Raw genomic sequence first — 8,336 nt, 5'->3', positions numbered from 1 at the left:
GAAATCCCACGTGATCTGTCAAATACTAATGCATGAAAATCCTAACCTCAAAAGAATCACCCTTTATATGGGAGCTATTTCTAAATTTGATCCGATTTCTTCCAAATTCAATAGCGTTCGTCCTTGTGCCCAAAAAACTCCCTGTACCAAATTTCATCAAAATCGGTTAATAATTGCGACCGGAATCCTGTGAACAACAAATACATGGACAAGCGCTAGAATCACTCAGGAGGTCATTCTGAGTCGATCGGTATATATTTTATGGGGTCTAAAATCAATATTTCTGGTAGGCACATTTTTTGGCCGATCAAACTTATTATACCCTGACCACTATGTGGTTTAGGGTATAAAAATACAGTTGAAAATAGTTACACTAATAGAAATAATTGCGTTCCACACGCACAGAAAAAACATGTTTGGACATGGTTGCCGCATCCATTTAATGCTTATCTAGAGTATGTAATTGTCGCAAAAACCATGTATTTGGTCTTTGTAAAAATAATTTTCGAGCGGAGAAAATTATATGTTGGCAATAAGCATTTAAATGGTTCTCAAATGCCGCAAACATGTTCTATTATTTAAATGATAGAATTTGAGACCATTACATACCCTGCCAACATTTTTTGAATTTGGGGGGCGCTTCAGAGAATCCCCACTACGTCGAAAACAGTCGTATACGATATCCAAAACTCCTCGGAAAAGCGCCGTCACTATTGAGAAGTTGTACCACGCCAAGTTACTACAAAAAAGTATCGCATGAGTGCAATTATTAGGAGCCCTTCTGGATACATTTAGAAGGACGCCGATAAGAGCCCCTTCAAACAATCAGACAAAGTGCATTTTAAGATAGTTGTAAAAGAATCATTGTGGTCAAATAAAACACGATTGTTTAGTTGTTTATTAATTTTATGAAACATTTATAAATTCTCATAAATATAACATTTATACGGCTATCACATCACATTTAACACATTTTTATGCATTAATAAGAGATTGATGTTGAGTTACAAGTTGTAAGTTAAATGTTGTAGCGTCTATCAGCCAGTACTTTTATTCCCAATGGAGGCAGCGTGTCTGGAAAAATATTTGAAAAACTATCACTTTATTCCATTTGGAAAGTCAAAAATTGTTCACCAATTTACTTTTCACAATTTTAAGCGTAATAACTATGTTTTCAGCATTTTATTTTCGTTTTTATTTAAATAAAATATAACAAGCTGGTTGCGCTTGGCGTTTCACAAAAAATAAAATGGCTCTTCTAACAGTAGTGATGGCAAAATACTTTCATGTACATTTTGTACTTTTTGATATGCTTCCCCCATCACAGTTCGCGATGGTTGTGGTGACATTTACGAGACTGTGGTAGCGATGAGGATGAAATGGAACTTTCAAATGCTGGCAGGGATATTCGGGAAAATCATGTACCTGATCATTATTTTTTTTTTACTTTTTTGCAGAGAAAAAAGTATTTTTATAGGTTACATATAGACATGTCTAGAACCATTACATGACCATAAAGACCATGTACATTGTTTTCGTGACCATTTGATTTTTTAACTTGTTTGCAGCGAAAATAATTTTATAAAAACATTGAGCAGGTACACACGATTTTCATTTTACGCGTCAGTGGTGTGTTGATTGTTTCTTGAAATGGACGGAGAATACGGAATTATTGTGTTTTGTGTTAATTTATTTATTCAGAAGTGGCACGTGGTTTTATGTGAACACAAAAAAGGAAAGTGTAATTGAAAAAAATTTACCTGATTTTTGTTATGCATTTTGCTTATGGTATAATTTATTTTTATTTGCAGTTACATGATGCCTGCGTTTGTACATTTGATGGGCACGACGTAAATATGGAATGATTACACGCAAAGAAAAAAAAAACGTTTGGAAAACGTGTACCGAAAACGTTTTTCTTTTGTTAGAGTTTTTTGAATTGCTTCGAAAATTTTAAACTTTTATCACCAAAAAAATTCGTTTGTTACAAATATTTTATTTTTTCAATAAAAAAAGTTATTTTTGAAACAACAACACAGTCCATTTCGTTTATATCAAACACTGTTCTTTTCTGACTTTAGGTCTTTAATAAGACACATTTTACAGTTCAAAATTTAATATACTACATACAATGTAATGTTGAATGAAGATTCCGAAAAAAATATCTTCCGAACATATCTGGAATGTATGTAAAAAAAAACAAAAAAACTTTGGTCGAAGCCTGGATCGAACCCACGACCCTTGGCATGCAAGTCGGACGTAGCCAAACTAAGTGTTTGTTTCTGTTAAATAAACTTTGTTTATTCGGTTCGTGGGCGCCGCAAGCTATATAAATATAACTTATATGGATATTTATCTATTGATGACCATAACAGGTATATAGTGGTTAGTGTGTTGGCTTACAAAGTGCATGGTCCGCGGTTCGATTCTCCGTCCAGGCGAAAGGTAAAAAATTTTAATAATTTATAAAATCGTATAATTTCTTCTACATTGTTGGTATTACAGGAAAAAGTGTTAAGAACTAAAAAACGTTGTGGATGTGAAAAGGATGTGAGGGAAAATGCAATTAGCAAGAAAACAATGTTTTTTTTTTTTTTGAGTTTATCTTTATGAAATTGTTTTTACATCCTGGAAAAGAATAAACGTTTATCACAAAAAGTATATACTTTTCTTCCAAATACACTTCCTTACAGCGAAAAGCAAATGAGAAACGAACTTTGTTTGTCTAAAATTTCGTTTGGAGGAAATAATTATTTTTTTGCGTGTACTATTGTTGAAATTGAACCAAAATAGAGTGTGTAAAATTATGTGAAGTTTGCTTGCATGACATTTTAAATACAAATAAACAATGAATTAATTTATAAATAAATAAAAACAAATAAATAAAGTTAATTTTGTGTTTTCTTTTCTCAAGTGGCGTCCTTTTTTCGAACAAAAATTTTTTTTTTTCATAAAGATCAAAACATTTTATGTTGTGACCATGTTCTTTTAACTGGAAGAAAAACATTTTTGACGAATACCATAACATTTTAGATCGTGACCATTGTCTTTTAATGGAAACAAAATTCTTTTTATCAATATAATAACATTTTAGATGAGGACAATTTTATTTTTCTTAGAACCATGTTCACTGACCCAACATGGTTGCAGGTGAAAATGTTACATGGTCGCCGCAAAACGGACGGTGACAAAATGAAACGGAAACGTTCACAAAAAAAAAACAGGGTTGTTCACGATTTCGTCCACGGTTCGGTTTTCTTTGGCCATAAAAAGCTTAAAATAATCGATAGACAACTCCGCGGAAATAATTTTTTTTTAATTTTGTTTATAAAGGTTGAGTTACATACCATGCGTTAATGCGTCCGTTGATTGAAGAGTTGAATTTTCTCTTTGAAAGCAACATTTTTGTTAGAGTGCTTCAAACTGCAAAATATCAACCCTTCACCCAGAAAAAGTGACCCCTTCTTTATGTTAAAATGAACTCATTGTGAAGAAAGTTGAACTTCGTATAGCGCCAAAGACATTTTTATTTGGTTGTACGATGGGATTTTCGTAGAAATTAGATAGAATGCATTCCATATATTAGTTAACATTTTTCCTATATTTATGTACCACTATACTATAGAATGAAATGAAAATTTAACTGAATTGAATTCATATATGGAATGATTATATTGAACTTTTTACATTCATTTGGACAAATCTTACATATTTGTGGTAAACCTTTTACTTCACATTTAGAACAGCTTACCTTCGTTTTTAAATACAATTTTATGTATTTATATAAGCAATTTTTTCTTCAATAAAAGACATGTTTTATTAATATATTAAATATATTTATTTAGAATCAACAGCATCGACTGGCCTTGAAATATTAAAACACATTTTTTTTTGAAAAAGTTGCTGCCTAGCAATTTTGTCCATCTTTTACAATTTCAATACCTACAAATATAAACAAAAAAATCCTAAACCAATTTTTTCACAAAAGGTTAGCGTCACTGAATATTACCTGATAATTGAAGATTCCAAAATGAAGTCGAATGAAGGGGTTCTTGTACTGCTGGTGTTTTCTTTTTTTATAAACCAATTTTCAAAAAACGAACAATTTTCTCACTAATTTAAAATAACAAATATTTTATATATTTTATTTGTTTTTTATTATATTAATTTACTATATTATTTTTAACAATCTCTCAGTACACCATAACAACGCGATTGCAACTAAAAAACAACCCACGCGCAAACACATCGATTACATCGATGACAGGTATCGATTACAGGTAGATAAAAGAAATGAAGGAAATTTTCCTATATTCTAACAAGTGTGTTTCCTTAAGTTTTGAAAGGATTGAATACTTCTTAGTACGAATGAACTAAAATATTTTTCTATATTTGCCAAATGTTATTCGTATGTATGATAAGCTTTCTATAATAAAGGAAGTTAGAATTATCATTTTATAAGAAATCTTACTAAATTTGAGGAAACTTGGTTTTAGTTCGGTTTTTGTTTATTTTAAAATAAAATTTTCTTTTTCAGTAGTAAATTCTTATACCCAGCGAAGAAAACAGTATTAGTAAAATGCCATGCCTTATTCTAGTTAATGAACTATTCCTACACTCTTAGAAAAATATGTTTTTCATATGTTCCGATATAAACAAAATGTGTTTCGGGCACAATTTTAAAACACAATATATTTAAGTGCAAACAAGGAATGTTCCTAAACTAACACTAAATGTTTGGGACATCTATGTTAATATGTTAGAATGTATTATGTTTGGGGCATGAATGTTTCATAAAAATCATATGTGTGAATGCAAACATATATAAATTTACAAATTTCGACTAAACATACATATGTTGTGATATTTTATTCAAAGCGACAGCGAGAGTATAGAGAAAGAAATAGAGATGGAACAAACAAATGTATGTTTCTGTTAAATAATGTTATGTTTGCATGGGCTCGTGGGCGCTGCAAACTATGCTATATAAGTGTAACTTATAACGATAATTATCTACTGGTGACTATAACAGCCACGTAGTCCAGTGGGTAGTTTGTTGGCTTACAAACTGTATAGTCCTCGGTTCGATTCTCCGTGCAGGCGAAAGGTAAAATTTGAAAAAAATTATAAAAGTGAATAATTTCTTCAACATTATTTGTATTACAGAAAAAGGTGCCAAGAACTAAAATATTTCGAGGAAGTGAAAATTACGAGTATGTTAGGCAATGAGCACAATCGTCTTTTGGAAAAATTCTTCCAAGCATATAATATTTGTGGGCTCAAAATGCTTCCAAACATATGATATGTTCACATAATACAAACATACTAATGTTTCGGCAGTATCCAATAATATATGTGCTTCCTGCAAAATATGTTTGGAACATATGTTAAAGAAGCGATTTTTTTTGAGGGTGTAACTGCTTTCAGTTTAGGATTTTTTTACTGAAACAAGTAAATTTTATTATTTCACACAAAAATTTAACTGAATGGAAATAAAATAGCTAAACTAAATTGATGAACATTTTTTCCTTTAGTTTCGAAGGCACTTTTTTCTGTGTGTTCCATCAACGCACGGATTAACGCATGACATGTAACTCAACCTTAGCCGACGTTGCGGTCGAAGCGCTGTTTTGATAAATTCTTTAGTAAGGCATCGGTAGTTATAATTTTAAATTGTCTGCCAAGAAATTTAATAGAATGAAAAGATTTATATAAAAGAACAATTTTTACTACAAAGTAGGTTCTAAATCCTATTTTTCTTAAGTTTCATAAGGCCGGCAGAGAACTGAACTGGGTGACGCCGACGCAAACTGTATGATATTTGAGAGAAGCGATGACAAAAACTGCATGACATTAGATAAATTTCCTCATGACTGCCACCTACTGTCGCAGTTTCGCTTGACAGTTTCGTTCTCTTGGTTTCTTTATACTCTCTGGTGCAATGTGCTAAGGCGACAGTTAACGAGTATGGTGAAGAAAACACAGGTTCGAGTCACGCTAGCGAAAAACTTTTATTAATTTTGTTTATAAAGTCTTAACCACAACCTTTTCATATCATGAACGCAGGTTGTTGTTTTGACAACGCATGGTGTCATTTTATCGTTGTCAGATTGACACAGTTTGACACCACATGTGTGTTGATTCACTTTCATGAACGAATCGTTTTGAAATGAGCACGCCGTGCATGATTTTTTCTATGAGTGTAAAAATAATATTTTTGTAGTATTTTCCCTCCATTTTATATAAAATACTGCAAAGAAAACTTCCCCGGAATTCCCGGGAACGGGATCCCTAAACCCTAACTTTGGTTCAATTTCAACAATACTCGTAAGCAGAGAATGAAGCCGCCGAGTCGCGCCGCCGATTTTAGCCGTCGCCGACCCGTTTTTAGCAGTCGACGCCGCCGCCTAATATGTCGACTCATCTCGACTCAAATTTAGCCGCCAATTAATCTAAAATATTGATTTATATCAGAAAAATTTAATAATATTTGTTATAGTTTTTGCCAAAATTTTGAACTTTCCACTTTCAATCAATTAGTATCAAGTTTAGCTCAAAAAATTTGAATGAAATGTAAATTTGATTGTAAGATTGGTTGTACAACTAATCTCATTACAATTCGGAAAACTTCAAATTGATTTTATAATAGATAATTTTGCGCCGCCGAACAAACAATTTTTTATCGGCTTAGCCGTCAAGCCGCCGCCGCAGGAGGCCAAAATTTAGTGTTAGCCGCCGCCGACAAAAATGGGTCGGCTTCATTCTCTGCTGGTAAGTAATCATTTCGTGCCCATGGTACAAACGCAGACATCTTGTAACTGCAAATAAAAATAAATGATACACACAACTCACACCCACAAAAAAGTGAACCCACCGTGGAAGAAAATGTAGGTTTATTATAGAAAATTTTAACTAAAATAGTTTTCTAATTGCAACATGTTACAAATAAGTTAATATTTTTTTGTCAAATTGAAGAAAAATTATTATAAATAATTAATTTTTTTTTCTGTAATTTAAGAAAATTTCATATGTTGAAAGAAAAAATTGGATTTAAAACTTGTTAAAATGTCTTTAGCGCTGTACGAAGTTCAAGACAGTTACAATTTTAGTAAAATTTATTCATTTGAGAGACTTATGAACTCAATTTTAGCAAACTTCTGCCATATTAGGAAAATGTGAACTATTTAATTATACCCTGCGCCACACTGTGGAACAGGGTATTATAAGTTAGTGCATATGTTTGTAACACCCAGAAGGAGAAGGGTCCCTGAGTCGATATAACCATGTCCGTCTGTCCGTCCGTCCGTCCGTCCGTCCGTGTGTCTGTGAACACATTTTTGTGATCAAAGTCTAGGTCCCAATTTAAGTCCAATCGCTTTCAAATTTGGCACATGTTCCTAATTTGGGTCAGAATAGAACCCTATTGATTTTGGAAGAAATCGGTTCAGATTTCGATATAGCTCCCATATATATCTTTCGCCCGATATATTAGTCCATATGGACCCAGCAGCCAGAGTTTTATACCGATTTGCTTGAAATTTCGTACAAACATAACACTCAGTCGTGTAGTCAAGTGTGCAAAATGTCAAGTGTGAAATCGGTTCAGATTTAGATATAGCTCCCATATATATCTTTCGCCCGATATGGACTAACATGGTCCTAAAAGCCAGAGTTTTAGCCCAATTTTGTTGAAATTTTGCACAGGGAGTAGATTTAGCATTGTAGATATGCGTGCTAAATTTGGTTGAAATCGATTCAGATTTAGATATAGCTCCCATATATATCTTTCGCCCGATATGGACTAATATGGTCCTAGAAGCCAGAGTTTTGGCCCAATTTGTTTGAAATTTTGCACTAGGAGAACAATTAGTAGTGCAGTGAAGTGTGCAAAATTTGATTGAAATCGGTTCAGATTTAGATATAGCTCCCATATATATCTTTCGCCCGATATGGACTAATACGGTCCCAGAAGCCAGAGTTTTACCCCAATTTGATTGAAATTTTGCACTAGGAGTACAATTAGTAGTGTAGTCAAGTGCGCCAAATTTTATTGAAATCGGTTCAGATTTAGATATAGCTCCCATATATATCGTTCGCCCGATTTACACTCATATGACCACAGTGGCCAATCGTTTACTCCGATTTAATTGAAATTTTGCACAGGGAGTAGAATTAGCATTGTAGCTATGCGTGCCAAATTTGGTTGAAATCGGTTCAGATTTAGATATAGCTCCCATATATATGTTTTTCTGATTTCGACAAAAATGGTCAAAATACCAACATTTTCCTTGTAAAATCGCCACTGCTTAGTCGGAAAGTTGTAAAAATGACTCTAA

At 32.7% G+C, this 8,336-nt stretch overlaps 1 long non-coding RNA gene across 1 annotated transcript; it reads right to left on the bottom strand.

Moving 5' to 3' along the window:
• Positions 1–885: 885 nt before the first annotated feature.
• On the bottom strand, positions 886–1,373 carry LOC142219776 (uncharacterized). Its single transcript, XR_012717763.1, has 2 exons — positions 1,143–1,373; positions 886–1,074 (listed from the first exon to the last, which is right to left on the bottom strand). It is a non-coding gene; the product is annotated as an uncharacterized LOC142219776 (long non-coding RNA).
• Between the last annotated feature and the right edge of the window lie 6,963 nt (positions 1,374–8,336).

This window comes from Haematobia irritans, chromosome 1, assembly GCF_050003625.1.
Source record: "Haematobia irritans isolate KBUSLIRL chromosome 1, ASM5000362v1, whole genome shotgun sequence".
Taxonomy (NCBI): Eukaryota; Metazoa; Arthropoda; class Insecta; order Diptera; family Muscidae; genus Haematobia; species Haematobia irritans.
Note: the sequence above shows the minus strand (reverse complement) of the source record. Positions and strands in the feature narration are given on the sequence as shown.